General features: G+C 41.1%; 1 long non-coding RNA gene across 4 annotated transcripts; it reads right to left on the bottom strand.

Moving 5' to 3' along the window:
- Positions 1-5,651: 5,651 nt before the first annotated feature.
- On the bottom strand, positions 5,652-17,455 carry LOC116274905. 4 transcript variants are annotated; one of them, XR_004183729.1, is made up of 6 exons: positions 17,212-17,455; positions 17,037-17,086; positions 16,580-16,695; positions 10,467-10,538; positions 9,005-9,112; positions 5,652-6,326 (listed from the first exon to the last, which is right to left on the bottom strand). It is a non-coding gene; the product is annotated as an uncharacterized LOC116274905 (long non-coding RNA). The 4 variants fall into 4 exon arrangements; XR_004183728.1 differs by having other exon boundaries at positions 17,037-17,455; XR_004183726.1 differs by lacking the exons at positions 17,037-17,086; positions 17,212-17,455 and having other exon boundaries at positions 16,580-16,829.
- Between the last annotated feature and the right edge of the window lie 306 nt (positions 17,456-17,761).

Raw genomic sequence — 17,761 nt, 5'->3', positions numbered from 1 at the left:
GCTCAGAAACAAATAAATAGGAGGGAAACAGAATTTCCCTTGAGTCTCCTGAGTCTTTGGATTTCAAATTTGGACCTCCCATCCTTAGACCATAACTGTCTTGATGTTTAGAAACACAGGTCTAACCGCTCATCGGAGCCTACAAATTAATTATGTCAACAAGAGGGAGGAAAGGGGGGAAGGAATGAAGAAAAAAGGGAGAGAAGGAGGACAAAAGGAAGGAAGAGAGGGACAGAGGTAGGAAGGGAGGAGTATGTGTGACCCCCAAACCAATATGGTGGCTCCATGAATTTAGCCTCACGGGTGGTGCTTAGAGAATTCTAAGTGACGTCTAATATACATCACAGGCTAACTTAAGAAATGGGTTAAAGAGAACCTTTTAAAGAAGGTAACAGGGAAAGAGAGGTAGACAAGACAGGACAGGATAAAAGATGTGTATGTTTCTGGGAGACAGATGAAATAATCCATCCTACTTTTGGCTGAGTGGCCAGGGAAAGACTCTCTGGGGAGGTAGCATTAAATCTAAGATTTGAATCACAAGAAAGAACTGGGATCAGGGAGAACATTCCAAAGCAAGAGGACAGCTGTGGCAAAGGGCCCAAGGCTAAAACAAGCTTGGCAAGATCGAGGACCCAAAAAAGGACCCAGGTGGCTTGACTGAAGTAGTTGGTGGGGGAGGGACAGATTTCATTTTCAGTGGCATCTGACGTGTGTTTTTAAAAGACGACTTTAGAGAATGGATTGTGGGAAGAATGGATTGTAGGCAGGTAAACACCAAAACAGGAAGACCAGATAAGAGGTATCACAGTTGTCCATGCAATAGATGCTGGCTGGGTGCGGTGGCTCACGCCTGGAATCCCAACAGTTTGAGAGGACAAGGTGGGGCAATTGCTTGAGGCCAGGAGTTCGAGACCAACCTGAACAATATAGCAAAACCCAGTATCTACAAAAAAAATTTTTTTTTAATTAACCAAATGTGGTGGTGTGCGCTTGTAGTCCCAGCTACTTGGGAGACTGAGGTGGGAGGACTGTTTGAGCCCAGGAGTTCGAGAATCCAGTGAGCTGTGATCATGACACTGTGTTCCAGCCTGGGCAAGAGATGCTGTCCCTTAAAAACAAACAAACAAACAAAAACAGAGAGATGCTGGTTGCTGGACTGTGGCGATGGCCATAAAGGTGGTAAAAAGTGACTTTCTCTTGGAAGTTGTCAGCCAGATGTAACAATGAATTGGATATGAGGGAAAGATCAGAATCATGAAAGACTCTCACGTTTTGACTTGAACAACTTGGTAGGTAGTGGTGCCATTTACTGAAACATGGATGGACACAGCAAAGGATTTTTTTTTTCCAGAGTGGGGGATTAATAGGAAAAGAAGAATAAGGAGGAGAGAAAAGGAATAAAGGGTTAAAAACACAGGACCAATGCTGGGGAGACATAGGGTAGCCTCCTGCAGAGTATCACCACAAGCATCAGGGCCTCAGGCTGTGTGTCTCTGATCTGATGTTTTGATGTGTTTGAATGATCGGGAAGGTCTGATTGTTATGGAATACAAACAAACAATTAAAAATTAAAATAGAACCACAGCACTGCTGAGCAATAGCTTGTTGGTAAACAGCAGCCGCTAAAGGCAGAGGATGCAAAGTCTGTTTTTCCTTCCCTAACCTAAGCACCGCACGCATGCGAGGCCAGTACTCTTCGGTAGTGGGTCCGTGGTAACCACCTCCCTTTCCATACACTCCCTCTCTGTCACAAAGGAAACAAGAGACTGTTTGGTCTGTTTTCTAATAGAGCTCACACTTTTAAAGCACTTCAGATAATTGGTGATGACAGCTCAGTGAGGTGAACAGGAAAGATGCCATTATTCCTGGTTTTAAAATGAGGACTCTGAAGAGTCAGGGCCACATGGGTGATAAGTGGTGGAGCTGGGACTAGAACCTAGATCTTTGAACACCTAAGTCAGTGTGCTTCCATGGCCCACGGCTACCCTTCTTCCCAAGCCTGATTCTGCGTCACTGTTGGCCAGCCCTCTATGTTTTCCATGCCTGTTCCCCACCTCTTTGGAACCTTCTCTTGTCAACTCCTCCTTCTTCCTGTCCTTAGCACCCACCTTTCCTCACTCCCTTCCTTCCTAACATGAACTCTATGATTCATCCTTTCAATCTTTCCCTTGCAAATTTAGTAAAACCCCCATGATGGTACATCCTGTGGCAGTGTGAAGTTAGCAGCCTGTACTTGGTAGTTGGCCCCCATCTTCCACCCAGCCCCATCCTCATTTCACTAACCTAGTTATAACAAGGCTCTCCATTTCATGCAATTCAGTTTTTGGATCTCACATATAATGTTGTGGTGGGGTTTGACTCTACCATCAGCTCCTTTTTCCTGTGCTCTTTCATCATATCTGGAGGACTCACTGTTCATCTTCTCAGCTTCAGCCCTCAGGCTGCTGGGCACTGCTGCAGGAAATCACCAACCGATCTGATGAGGCCAATTTCTCCCCTGCTGGGCCACAGGAACTGCTCTGAAATCCTGCTCTACCTCTGGTTTGCTTTTCTACACTCTGTTTCAAGTCTCTCTCTTCTCTTCAAATCTTGGATTTCTTGTTGGCTTTAAGGAGACAATGTAACTTCCTACTTCACAGAGATAATAGAAACCATTGCATGGAAACAACATCAATTTCTGGCCATGAGATCTATACAGACTTTCCTGCTTTTGTGTTCATGCTTTCGCTTCCAGTTACAGTGGAGGACATGGTCCCTCTCAATTTCAACATCTCTCCATCCACCCGTGCTGTGGATCCCATCTTCTTCTGTCTTTTAGCTTGTGTGTTTCCAACTTTCCTCTCAATAAGTTCGTGTCTCTTTTAAAACATAAACCAAAAATCCCTCCTAGACCCCCCTTGCCTGCCCTTGCCATTCTTTTGTCAATCTCCATTTCTTCATCATAAATTTCTAATCTTTACCATATTTTCAACTCTGACTCACCCTTCCACCGCCTACCAAACCTGGCTTCCTTCCCCAATGCTATAAGGACACCTGTTCCACTGACTAAGGTCACCAACAATCTCAATGTTGCTACATTTGAGAATGCTTCTGCATCTGATTTTCTCTCTCAGAGGCATGGCATATAGTCAATCATTCCATACTCACTGTCGGGACAGAGGCTGGACTTTGATGGCACTATTCCCACTAGGTTTCCTTCTAACTAGCTGACCGGACCTTCTTTTATGCTCAACTCTGCAGCCTCTTCCTCTACCCAAATATTGAATTTCCTTTTCTCATCTGACACCCTCCTCAGATGATCCTGTCCATATCCTGTGCACTGATAACTCCAGGAACTCAAACTACTGCCAAGAATTTCCTACTGAGTATCAGACTCATGGACCCATCTGCCCACTTGACATCCCCATGTGGTAATAGGCCTCAAAACAAACACGTGCAAACCTGAATTTGTGATCTTTCCCCTCAACACTCTACTCTTCCTTCGATGAATAAACCCTACCCCTGCATCCCTCTGCCATCCACTCAGTTGTGCCTATAAACATCCTCGGAGTTACCTGGACTCCTTATTAGCACTGTCATTCTTTCCTACTTAGCACCCATTCACCTTTGTACTGGGAATAGCTCTTCAAATTTCCTTTCCTGCTCACAGTGTATTTCCTCCAGGTGAGATTAATCCTACCCTTTAGCTCCATGGGTAAACATGTTACCCAGGACTAGCAAATAAGGCTCAATTCTAGGAAGTTTTCTAAAAATATTGAGAAGTTGCCTTCTTCTGGAGTTGCTAACCTCTAAGGATGTGAACCTAGAGCTGCCGGCAGCTATTTTGCCACCAGAAGGAGAGCTTTCCAGAGAGAGTGAAGCCATCACACCAGATAAAGAATTGGAGAGAGAGCTACTCTTGAAGACATCATCTGAACTCCTGGATCCAGCCACATATGAAGTATCTGATCTACCCCCAGGACTTTTCCTTCCCTTGAATCAATAAATTTTCATTTAGGCTTCAGCCAGTTTGAATGGGGTTGCCACATGTACAGAGACAGTGCTGACAGATATATCATCCTTAGCTCCTCTCCTTCCTTTACCTCTCCCTAATTTCTCCTTGTCCAATCAGTCCCCCAGTCTTTTTGGTTCCACTTGCCGATTCACTAAATATCTCTGAAATCATTCCTCTTCAATCCATTCCAGCCATTACTTTAGGCCAAGCTATCATCTCTTACCTGCGCAACCACAGTGGCCTTCTAACTGGTAATTCGTACCCAGTCCCATCCCTTTCATGTCCTCTGATATGGTTTGGCTGTGACTCCTTCCAGATCTCATCTTGAATTCCCATATGTTGTGGGAGGGACCCGGTGGGAGGTAATGAATCGTGGGGGCAGGTTTGTCCCCTGCTGTTCTCGTGATGATGAATAAGTCTCATGAGATCTGATGGTTTTAAACAGAGGGGTTCCACTGCACAAACTCTGTCTCTTTGCCTGCTGCCATCCATGTGAGCCATGACTTGCTCCTCCTTGCCTTCTACCACGATTGTGAGGCTTCCCCACCCACGTGGAACTGTGAGTCGAATTAAAACTCTTTCTTTTGGAAATTACCCAGTCTCTGTTATGTCTTTATCAGCAGTGTGAAAATGAACTAATACATACTCTTTACACAATAGTCAGCCTGATCTTAGTAAAATACAAATCTCAAAGTTCTTCATTGTTCCTCCTTGCCCACATAATCAAGTCCAAAATTGTTCACATGGCCTGTAAGTTCTGAATGAGCTGCCCCATGCCTTCCTTCCCAGCTTTATCTCATTCCATTTTTCCCCTAATCCCCTTTATCCCAGCCATGCTAGAAACTACTCCTAAACCTCAGCACCTTGGCAAATGCTGGTCCCACTGCTTGAAACAGTCTTCTTCCTCTCTTCTTAACCAATTCCAATTTCAATGCCATTTCTCTGGAAAAGGCTGCCATAATATATCAAACAAGGCCCCTTTCTTTCCTGAGACACCTCTCACACCTGGACCCCTTATACTCTATTCTTTGCCTTTTCAGCATTTGTCGTTGTCATCACCTAATTAAGCATTTAATGATTTACTGAAGGTCAGATTCCCTCCCTAGACTATAAACTCCCTGAGGACAGGGACCATGGCTGTTTTGTTCACCACTATAGCTGATCATGGGGCCTGACATAATTGACTGATTTTCCTTTGTTCTGGACTGGAGGGACAGGCAGAGGGGAAACTTAAAGAAAAATAGAGATGTTTTCCAGGCTTTTGAGCAGGTTTACAGATTTCATTTTAGACGAAAAGCTTTACATTTCAGCAGTTGACCATCTGTTATACCATTAAGGCAGTATCTCTTGCAGGTGAAGATACAGCAAAAAGTTGGGCAATTTAAAAAAAAATCTGGTTTATGTAAAGAACAAGATCTGAAAGAGAAAAAAAAACAAAAGAAAGCTTCCCTGTTTTCTTCAACAAGGAGTTTCATGAAAAAAATAATAAAAGGAGAAAAGAAGCCATGCTAGCTTAAAGAGCTTTAAGGGATATAATACTAGATGCAATGCAGGGCCCTAGGTTTGAGTTTGGTTTGGACAAACCAACTGGAAAGGACATTTTTGGGGACGAGCAGGAGGAATTTGAATACAGACTGGGTTTTAGATAAGATGAAAATTTATTGGCAAGGAAAGATGGAGATCATTAACTAAAAAAAGCAGGTTACAAACAGCATGTACAACATGATCTCATTTTGGTAAAAATATGTATATGTATATTTATACATGCATAGAAAAAGCTTTAAGGATATACACACAGGTGTTAACAGTGGTAATCTATGGGTGGTAGGAATATGGTGCATCATTTTCTTATTTTTCTTTATCTCAATTTATAACTTTCGACAAGGCACAAATGCTGCTTTTGTAATAATAAAAATTAAAACATGAATTTATTTTAGAAAATTTTAAAGTAGGCTTAAGCAGGCCCAGATTTTCATTGAAAGCTGTCCAGGACATTTTTTCTGTGTCCTCCACCTTAGAAATGAAGAGTGTGTCCCAACTTCTGAGTAGGTCTCCGCATGAAGGATTAAAAATTTTCGCAGTCCTTGAACTAAAAGTGAATCAATCAGATATTGAGCATGCATACATTTTCCACTGGCAATGTCAGTAAAGGACCTTCCCATCAGTAGCAGGAAAGGTTGCAAGAAAGTAGCCCTTACAGGAGGTGCTCACATAATTACCAGGCAACTTCTACACAGTCATTTCCCACTCTAGTGGAAAAATCAGCAGTTCATCAACTGTTAAGGCTAGTAAGTATGTAGAAAATTTACAGAATGCTGAGTTCCAATGTTATCTGTGAAGTGAAGGCAAGAGAGTTTTGAAGAAAACCGTACAAGGCTAGAAAGGTCACTACTGGACACTATTAAGCTGAAGATCAAGGATTTGTAACCAAGCCCCAGCCTTATCCCAAAGGAATTGGAAAAGTTCCCAGGCATGGTGGTCCTCATATTCTTTAACTGTAAAATTAGGTCTAGATAAAGTCTAACATTTTTATTTGCTTCACAGCATGGTTCATTACATAACGAGATATTGTGTTGCACACTAAGTCACAACACTAAATACATCAAGAGAATTTTGCTAATATCCTCTTCCTGGATTCTTACACGGTGGAGGAAGTTGCCTGTAGAGGGCACTAGTCAGTTAATAACATCTGAATCAGTTTGACTAAAAAGCAAGAAGGGACCTTAGGGATCGTGTAGTGGATCCCTCTCTTACAGAGAAGAAACTGAACCCCAGTGAGATTAGGGGACTTGCTCAAAAATCACACGGTTGGCATTTTCACAGAGCTGAGAAGGAAAAAAAAACCTCTGGTTTATGTTAAAAAACAAAAACAAAATCCAAAAGCCTTACAAAGGCCTAGAAGTTGAATTGCGTTTAGTTGTTCTTTTAATGAATCACCCACCACTAAAAATAATAAAAAGATTACCATCACCATAAAAAAGGAGGCCATCCTAGGAAACCTACTCTTCAAGACACTAGGAGACGATTAATTCCAGTGTCACTCCCAGCCACAGGATTATTCAGTGAAATTCCCTTGGCCCATAACCATTTTGTTGATAACTTTTGCTGTCTAAACATCCCTTTGCCAAATTTACACAGCACTCAAGTTGCACTGGGGGACAGGATGGTATGTAAGAGAGGCGACGGACTTGTTTTTCTTCCTCGCAGTCCCATCAATAGCAGTTAAGTGTCAACTTTGGATCTACTTCATTCACTGGTTAAAATTAGGCAATCAACTGGACTGGCAATGTGGCTCCCTGAGGCTGGTGTCTCGTTATTTCAGTCACCTTACGATCAGATTAGATCTATCCACCTTGCAAGATTGCCCCTTCCTTGCCAACATACTAGAAACCAGTTTATCTGTTCAAATACTACACATGGACCCAAGCTCTGTAAAACCATGACTAGGATGTTTGATGCGTTATCTTTGGGTTTTTCTGTTTGTTGTTGTTTTGAGAAATAGACATGTAGGTGGTAACATGATGGAGTAGAACCGTCAACTTTGGAGTCCACTAGACAAGGCTTAAATTCTGACTCCACTCGTGTGTCAACTGGGTCTCCTCACTACATTACTTGACTCTGAGTATCAGATTTCTCATCACAGTATTTGCCTCACAGACTGAGGATTAAAGCAGAAAGTTCATATGAAGTGCCTAGATCAGCACCTGGCACTGTATAAGTGAGTCTCCCACTTGAAGAATATGGCCGGTTTTCAGAATTAGGTGAGAGTAAGCAGTAGAATTCCACCATAATGAATTCAAGGTCATGGCTATTAAAGGAAGGTATTGTCTTTAAAACATCCCATGAAAAATAGCTTAGATAAACTTTCTGGTAGATAAGCTTCAGAAAAGTAGTTTTTAACCTACTCCAAGCTAGTGCCATGGTGTTCTCATTGTTCCTCTACTTTTATAAGCAGTGACATTACTAAATTACAGCCTAAATTCCCCGATGCATTTTAGTGGTGATCCAAGAGCATGCTCAGTTAAGAATATGGGTGAAGGATTTAGGAGAGTTAGCCGCCTCTCCGTACACACAATATTTCTAGGGTGCACAGAGAACACTTCTGCTTCCTTTTAAACCCAGTATTTGCTTATAGTTTTCAGAAAGAATGAGGTGGTCCCGAAAGGTATGTGGGTCTGAGCACAGAAGCACCATTGTGATGGCATTTTTTCCTAGTTTTACACAGTTGATTTACACCCACTGAGTGCATAGTATGTCTAGGGCACTGGTCATGTATTATTTCATTCGAACTCTACCACAACTTGATGAAGGAGTCGCTATTATCAACTTCCATATATTGATGGAGAGGCTGAGGTTTGGAGAAAGTATGTTGCTTGCCCAGGCCATGCAGGAGTCAGTGTGGTGAAGTCAGGATGGAGCTTGGCGGCACATCTGAGACCCTCCTCCTTCCTGCTGCCTCTTTAGTCTTTTTTTTTTTTTTTTTTTGTATTTTATTGGCTTTTCTGAATGTGGTAATAATGGGCAAAAGGGCAGGGGCAAAAAAAATCAAGGAATTAAGGAATTCACTGAGATCTAAAACTTATTTATATCCACACAGTCTATGTTAACATGGCTTTACTATTCCAGGATCTTCATCAGCATAACTTTACTGTTCCAGAAGACTCTTCCTCAGGAAGATAACAGTTACAAATAACTGTATTGTTCATTCCAGGAATTTCCCCAAAGACGCATCAACTCGTCAATAGAAAGCATCAAAGGAAAGTTTTAAAATTTGAGCTTTTCTGAGTCTTTGCTCTCAAAATCTTCACCTTGTATTGTTTGCCAATTCTAAGTGATTAGATTATGGTCCTCACCTGACCCTAGCCAGACCTCCCTGGCTCCCACGCTAAAAGATACACATTGGAAAAAATCCAGACTTCACAATCTCAAAAATATTCCCAACTTTGCTACATCCCCTACCTGCACCCCGAGACTCTACTGGGATTCTTTGTAAACAGTGTTCTCCATTACCTTTAAGTCTTCAGTTCTCAACTGAAGGGGATGATTTTGCCTCCCAGGGGATATTTGGCCATGTCTGGTAACATTTCTTGTTGTCACGACTGGGGCTGCTCCTGGCATCTGGAAGGTAGAAGTCAGGAATGCTACTAAACATCCTATAATGCACAGAACAGCCTTCTCCCCCAATAAAGACCATCCAGAATCAACAGATTATTTTAATAGTATTTTGGAGAGCCACTAATTAGCAATATCTCAGTTAGTGCTATGAAGAAGCTTCCCAAATTCTGAACGCTTCTGGTTATGTTTTTACTCTCTTGATTGCCAGTGTTCTTGCAGGTTCATGAGCCCCAAATCCATGAAGCCCATCCTTAAGAAATTTCATTCCCAGAGGCTAGACTGCAGACATTTACCTACCCTTCTTATTATGGGGTTTTCCATCTCCTAAGAGAAGATCACTTGGTGGTTCAGTTATTTTTTTTAAGACAGGGTCTTGCTCTGTTGCCCATGCTGGAAAGCGTGGTGCAATCATGGCTCACTGCAGCCTTGACCTCCTGGCTGTCAGGTGATCCTCCCACCTCAGCCTCCCAAGTAGCTGGGATTGCAGATGTGAGCCACTGCACCCAGCCAAGTTATCTTTAGTTTCTACATTTTGTATTGTGTATCAGCTGTTTGAAATGATGAACCTGGGTCCACAATTTTTCTAGAAGGTACTCTTAACTATCTTAATAATGGCAGCGTTCCTGAAGTTGTGAAGATGACTTTACTGAACAAGAAGCATGTTTTCCTCACAGACAAACAGCACTAATTCATATTACTTATAAAAGATACTACCTCTTGAAATTAGCACTTTGAATTCCACCTTTTCATCTAGATATTTCCACTGGTAACAGAATTTCCCTGGAAGTCAGTGTTTGCAGTTATAAGATCAATTTGCGACCCAAAAATATAAGTGGTCTACCTTTTATCCTGTTTGTGATGAGTGAAAGGCAAAAGTAAACAGAAAAAAGAAACCTGATATGACTTCACTCTTGAAATATTGTGCAATGATTTTCTGAAGGTAAGTAGCAGGCTTTGTATCTTGAGAACCTAATGAAGTTTAAACAGCAGTCCTGACTCTGGGCACAGAAGTCACAGCTTACAGTGCTGGAATGAGGCCCAGGATGATGTCATCCTGGTCAGAGACCTTACCCGTAACCCCACAGTGCATTTGTATTATGCAGTGATGTCTCTGTCACCAGGAACTTCACTGAGCCTTCCTGAAGCTCTCAAGCATGTCATAGAAATATTGTCTATCTCAAACTTTGCCCTAGAAAGGAACCAGGAAGTTTTCCTTTTTAAAAGTTCTTGGGATGATACATGTCTTGAGTCATGTGGAGATTCATTCAGATCCCCGGAGTTGGTATAAAGATTTTTAAAGTGAGAACATTCGAGCTAAAGAAGATACGGAAAGAAGTCTTATCTCAACTGCACTTACCTGACTAAGACAGGGCCTCCAGAAAATACTGCTGCCGTTAACCCCCATCTGAGGGAGTTTCCTGGAATTTAGCTGCCAGGGAGACAGAGTGTCCATTGGTATTAGCATCAAAAACCTCAACAGAACTTTCCATGCCTTCTCATTAAAGCCCTAACCCCTTTCCCCTTGTTAAATTTTGTATATGAACCCTTTAATCTCAGGCTATTGAGTGAGTTATTATCTCTGAGAACTCCTGTATATGTGTAAATCGCCTGTCTTTTCTCCTGCTAATCTGTCTATTGTCAGTTAATTCATGGGCCTTCAACCACTGGAACTAAATTGGATAAGGAAAAGTTTTCTCCCCACAGTTTTGGTAACAAAGATGGGATGTCTGTGACTCTCTGCTCCTCCAGAAACTACAGCTAAGATTTCAGGATCTCTGACTATGCTGACAAAGATAAATTTCTTAGCAGCCAGGTTCCCAGATCTCTGCTCAGAATGCCGTAAGGTGAGGGTGGTAAAAGCATCTTTTTGTCTTTTCTTTCCGAGATTTAGATTTGCGGGAGAAAACACTCAGAACTTATTCTTACTGTATTGTGACTTGGTCTGAATACTTTTTAAAATGGATCTTTTCCTTCCCAGGGATAGCTACTGTCTCCTTTCTGTCTCATTTTGTGTCCTGATAGTTTGGCTTGGATTCAGTCAGAGTGCTCAGTCTCTGGCTTTCCACATGCTGTGGGGTGCGGATTGTCTGGTCTTTGCTCAGAAACAGCCAATTTCAGGTTGGGACTCAAGCATTTGCAGTTGGCTGGAGAGAAATTTGGGTATCCTGGGCATCCCATTTTCAGCTGGCATTGTGCTGACTGTTGCCAATGCTAAGGGTGTTTGTCTAAGTGTAAATAAAGGGTCTCGGCCCATAAAAGCCCTGATTTTCTTTTTCCTGTTGTCTTGCTAGTGGACAGAAGTCCCATCTCAGTATTCCTGCCCAGAGTCATGGATTCACAGGTTCATGATCAAAGTCATATCATTTTTTATAGGCAATTGGAGACAGGAGTTTTCACAAGTATCATTCTTACTGCCTATAGCAATGATGATCTTTGCTTTCTTTCTCTTTGGCTGTCTTTGGAGATGATTTTGGATCATGGGAGCTGCATCTTCTACACTCTCTTTGGCTGTCTTTGGAGATGATTTTGGAGCATGGGAGCTGCATCTTCTGTACCCCGTACGGGAGTGTTTCCTGTGCCCACGATTAAGCCATAAAATAGGTTTATTCATTATGAGTCACATTTTGAAAAACGTATACCTTTGGAGATAGTAAATCATCAATGGCCAGACAGCAGATCCTTTGATTTGGAACAACTTTTAAGTTTGAGAGGATTTTCAGGAAGCTCTCATTCTAAACAAATATCCTGTTACCAATATGGGGAGTATCAGAATGAAAGGACATTTTAAAGAAAAGTGTCACAGCTAGCCTAAAAGACGCCCTTAACAAAACTAAAGAACAGAAATCAGATCTAGAACAAAACTTGAAACTCACACTCACCATAAACTCTCCCCCTCCCCTGCACCATCACCTTCCTCCTGCAAATGGCCCAGTTGGAAGCTGATATTCAGGGCCTGAGAGGAGCTATTAAAGATGTTTTCCCTTCGGTCTTCCCTCCCACTCTGAAAGTTAATTGGGCTAAAGTGGAGCAATGTACTCAGAGGAAAGGAATACATTCTAAAGTCTTTGTTGAATGACTTATAAAAAACATTCCAAAGACACATAGCTCTAAATCCAGAGTCCTGGATCATTGAAAATCTTTTGATTTCCACCTTAGTTGGAAATCTTATCTCTAATATAAAGAAACAAATTAAAAATACTGTAGTTGGATAGGCAGGCCAATTCCTTTATGCTATTATTGAGGCTATTTGCTATGGTATGAATGTTTGTTCCTTCCAAAACTCATGTTGAAATGTAATTGCCATTGTAACAGTATTAAGAGTTAGGACCCTTAAGAGATGATTAAGCCATCATGGGTGGTATTGGTTCCTGTATAAAAACATGAGTATGACCCCCTCTTGTCCTCTCTCTTGCTTTTCCACCTTCCACCATGGGATAATGCAGCAAGAAGGTCCTTGTCAGATGCCAGCAGCATGATGTTGGACTTCCCAGCCTCCAGAAATGTGTGACAATACATTTCTGACCACCTTTGCAAAATTATAACAGTGAGAAAATTGTGACAGTGAAAGAGATCAGACCTAACTGACTCCATCTTACCTTTAACCTCCAAATTGCCCTTGTTCATTCCTGGGCATAGACCAAGCTAACTATAGGAGGAATTTAGTTTATAGGTTAACTTTGAAACATAGATGATAACAGCTCTTTCCTGAAGCAAATCTTCTTGTCTGGGGACCAGACCACCTTCTTAAAACTAACAAATTCGCCACAAGATTCAAAATTATGGTTCAGGATAGGATGCAGCCAAGATTCCTAACCTCCCCAGTTGCTCTTATGGATAAGAGAACTATTGTAAAACCTAAGATTAGTGTTCCAGATATCTTTCAGACCCTGCATTCTGATGGACCAGCTGGTGCCACCCAGACTGGTGATCTGGTTCAACCAGTTTTGCGATCCCATCCAGAAACAGAAGACAGCAAGAAGAACCCACTTGGATCCCCCTGTGATTTCATCTCTGACCCAACCAATCAGCACTCCCCACTCCCTAGCCCCTTACCCTTCAAATAATCCTTAAAAAACCCTAGTCTCTGAATTTGCAGGGAGATTGATTGGGGTAATAAAACTTGGGTTTCCTATTTAGTTAGCTCTGTGTGCATTAAACCCTTTTTCCTTTGCAATTCCACTGTCTTGATAAATCATCTCTATCTCAGCAGCAGGTAGGAAGAACCCACTGGGCAGTTACAGTCTCGGATATTCTGTTATAGCAACACAAAATATACTAACACACTGTCCCCTAATTCTTTGAAGAATTAAAAATACTGCCCTCACCTTACTAATTAAGTCTTTACAAAGACAGTAATAGGACTCTAAGGATAACCCAAAGCCCACCTGTATTTCTTTTCAATCCCAAAGCCTCTCCTATTTATCTCAAGATGCTTGCTGATACTTTAAAGAAGTCAGGACATTAGAAAAGGAAAGCATTATCAAATGAGAAGATATACTTAACCTTCCCTACATTATATTTGTATGGGTAAATGCTATGAATGTAAGTACTTCAGAAAGTATATGAGTTAAAACCCTCATTGTCAATATGTCCTAACATAATGTTAGTAGTCATAATTCCCATTATTATCTTAAATGTTTTATGTCATCAGAACAACCACATATCCTTGTCAATTGCATTATTTTTATAACAAACTCTCATCAAATTTTTAGCCATTGCCATTTTAAGTCTTTTTTCATTCACAGGGAGTTATTGTTTTATTCTGATGCTTTCTTGAAAGCTCTTACAATCAACTGTAAGGTAGAATGCATCATTTTAAGAAAAAGGAACATTTCAGAGACCCATGGAAATGACTGGTTATCCAAGGTGAAGGATTCTGATGGCTCTGCATAAATGACTTTGAGATCATACCACTGAACTGAGTAAGAATTTCCAGAATTCTAGTGGAGAGGCTGATGGGCTCATAAAACTGCTAACCCAAGATTGAGCAGAACAAAAATAAATTACCTAGGACTGAATGAACTGATGAAGATTGATTATAATTTTTATGGGTTTTATTTTTGTTTGGAACATTGCTGGTTCTTTAATATTCCATTTTCTGAATATAAGGAATTCCTTTCTCTTTTCTCTTAACCTATTTATAATGAACAACAATTTAGTAGATTATATCTTATAAACAAGAATGAAACATTTATATTTTTCTCCCTACCTAATCCCTATAGAATTCAGAAACTCATATTGAATATTCTTACTTTTATGGCAATACAGTTTTTTGCATAAGTTCCATGAGTACCTATTCTCCTTGTAACAGGACATAATTGAGGAAATTAGTTATATCACCAAGGCTTTAACTGAAATGTCATATTTGAGAATGATGTGCATATAAACAGACATGACCAGGCAGTTTTAAGGAAGTAAGGTTGACTTTATGGAGCCAGTGTTCATAAAGCTCTCTTAGCAAAACTGGCCTTGTACCTGGCTTACAGTGTCCTCAGCCTCACAAATGAGTAATGAAGATCACTTCCTGGCAGGCCCAGGAGCTTTAGAATGCTTTGGATACCTCAACAGGAGAGGATTTCACCCAAATCTATAGGTACCGCAGATAAAGTTCTGATGGCAAGTTCTTGGCTTGGCCTCCTAGCCAAGAAAGGCTTTTAAAAGTTCAATCTGAGATTCCTTATAAAAGTTCCAACAAAGCAAACTTCTAAAGGCCTGTGTGGCCAGTTACCATTCTTGCTTCATTTATTAAATGATCAGGACATATTTAATGAGGCTAGGCTTATTTTGTAAATAAGAGTAATCTTACTTTATCTTTTATAAAAATGGAAGTGATTGTGGAGAGAAATTTTATGTTTCAATGGAAAATTATAACACCCCTTGTGAGTTAGCAGATTCTAGTTCTGTTCATTGTCTTTGAGCTATTTTTCGTCTCTTCTAAACTAGATTCTATCATCTTGCACATTTTGTCAGTAATTAACACTTTCATTTTTCCCCCACTCTCCTGACTTGTTGTCACTAAGAACTAGCACTGGCCATTTCTTGAAGCTCTGGGTGCTGAAGCTGGACAACTTGATAGACCTCAAAAGATTGATCACCACCACAACAATGTGGGATACCCAGAAAGTTTACCAGAACATGTGCATCTTCCATGCCCTGATCCAGCAAATAACCATTATTATGACATTCCCACTACCATCTTTACTAAAGAGGCTTCAGACTCAACATCTAGAAACCTTCTTGACGGGACTGGCTGCCTTCTATACTCAGAAATTGGTTCTACTCGGTTCCAACCTTTAATCTTTGTTTTTCTGTCCCTTTGCTGATCTCTTTCCTCACAATTTCTAACATAAATCACTCTCTACAGCAATAAAACTTGCTTTGTTTTTCTTTTTTGGTGAAATGTCCAGAAGAGTTTCAGATGAAGGACATGTGGGGAGCCACTTGGACCCCTAGACATGATATAAAGATAATTTTTAAATGAAAAATGTTGGAGCTAAAGAAGATTCAGAAAGAAATCTTATCTGAAATTATCTTATCTGATAAAGTTAGAGTCTTCAGAAAATACAACTGCCATGGAAATAGACGGCCCATTTCCACTAGCATAAAAAAAAAGTCCAATAGAATCTTCCATACTTTCCCTAACCACTCTCCCTCCTTCTTTGTTAAGTTTGGCATATAACCCTTTTCCTCTGGTTAATGAGTGAGTTACTTATTACTGAGTATTCCTGCCTGTAAGTATAAATAAATCATGTCTTTTCCCCGGTTTTTTTTTTTTTTTTTTTTTTTTTGAGGCAGAGTTTCACTCTTGTCACCCAGGCTATAGTACAATGGTGCAATCTTTGCTCACTGCAACCTCCGCCTCCTGGGTTCAAGCTATTCTCCTGCCTCAGCCTCCCACGAAACTGGGATTACAGGTGTGTGCCACCACTCCCAGCTAATTTTTTTTTTTTTTAATTTTTTGTAGAGATGGGGTTTCACCATATTGGCCAGGCTGGTCTCGATCTCCTGACCTCAGGTGATCCACCTGCCTCAGCCTCCCAAAGTACTGGGATTACAGCTGTGAGCCACTGTGCCCAGCCATCTTTTCTCCTCTTAATCTGTCCATTGTCACTTAATTTGTGAACCCCCAACCACTGGATTCAAATTGCAAGAACAAAAATTTTCCCTGAATAGTTTCCTCTTTGCTTACTGTCAGCAGCATTCACTGTCATGACTACAAAATTATCCATTCCTGTACGTGTGTGTGCACATGCGCATGTGTGTATTTACAGAGACCTGGCAACCCAGTAGGTTGTGACTGAATGCCTTTAGGAATTTCCTTGGGGAATCAAAGCTTATTAAAGTGGAAACACTTCCCAGAAGATCAGAAATCTATCTTCAAACCAAGCTTGTTCCCCTGCTTATTGCATCATCAGACCAGGCAGCTTAAAATAAATAATCTATTCAAAGCGAACCAATTACAAAACTCACCTTTCAACTCCTAGTTTTGGGAAATGGACTGGAAGGACTCCTTCAATGGTAACTTGACCATGCTGTCTCCCTGATGACATCGTCTTGGAATGCTGGTAAACTTCTTTTAGTATACACTTCAGGGAGAAGACAGTTGTCTAAATTAATGACAATCCTTGACAGTTGTGAACTTTGGTGTCTGGTGGACTGGAATCCTCTCCTAACTCAGTCACTTTTTAGTTTTGTAATCTTGAGCAATCCTTTAGCCTTTCTGAGGCTGCCTCAGTTGTCAAGGTGGGAGAAATAACATTTAACTTGAAAGATTTAGGGGGAGCATAAGATGAGATCAATGTATGCACTAGTTCTTTTCTTTCTGGCTTCTCTTTAAAGTGCTTTTGAAATTATTTGGGCCACAAAATTATTAATAATACTTTATAGGCAGCAAATGACACAGCTGTTCCCCCATTATAACACATACCATTCTCCAGTTACTTGATATTCTTCACCTATTTTCCTGCTTCCCTTATTCTGGAAAAAAGATTGTACACACTTTATGTGGACAGAAAACAGTTTCTCCTATGAAAACCAAATAAAAAAGAAAAGCAGAATGTAATGTTTATTTCTGGCCAATTTCTAGATTTTAAAAGCCTTACCTCTTTGATTTCATGAAGGCTTTCTAGCGTTCCCTTTAGCTTGTGTCTGATATGGAGTCTGGATCCCTTTCTCTGTCTTTTTCTTGCATGTCTAAATCTCATTATAGCTGGCTCTACCACCATGACCTGAGCCACCCTGAGTCTGGACTGACTGCATCGGGCAGTAAACAGGCCAAGATCTTTCTGGTCAGAGCTTGGCAGCACGAAATGAGGAAGATGCCAACATTGTTGCCAAATGGATGGCTCATATTTTCCATCTTTGTCTTTGTGGATGCCAGTCATGTGTTCCCTGTGGTGCCCAAATTGTGCAACAGACTCTGGAGGCTCTGCGCCAGCACAAGGGTCTAGGATGGGGTTAGGCCTTCCTGATGGGCATAGGCCTGGATTGAGCCAGTGGATATATGTTCAGCCTGAATAATCAGCTATGGTGGGCTCGACAAAGTCTTGGTTGGGTATATGAAATCAGAAGCGAAGGCTGAGAGCGGCCCTACGAAAGGCAGGATGGATGGGTCAGAAGGGGGAACTTGGGTTGGCGCTGATTGTAGAGGTG

Source organism: Papio anubis, chromosome 5 (genome assembly GCF_008728515.1).
Source record: "Papio anubis isolate 15944 chromosome 5, Panubis1.0, whole genome shotgun sequence".
NCBI classification, from domain to species: domain Eukaryota; kingdom Metazoa; phylum Chordata; class Mammalia; order Primates; family Cercopithecidae; genus Papio; species Papio anubis.
This window is presented reverse-complemented; position numbering and strand designations above follow the sequence as displayed.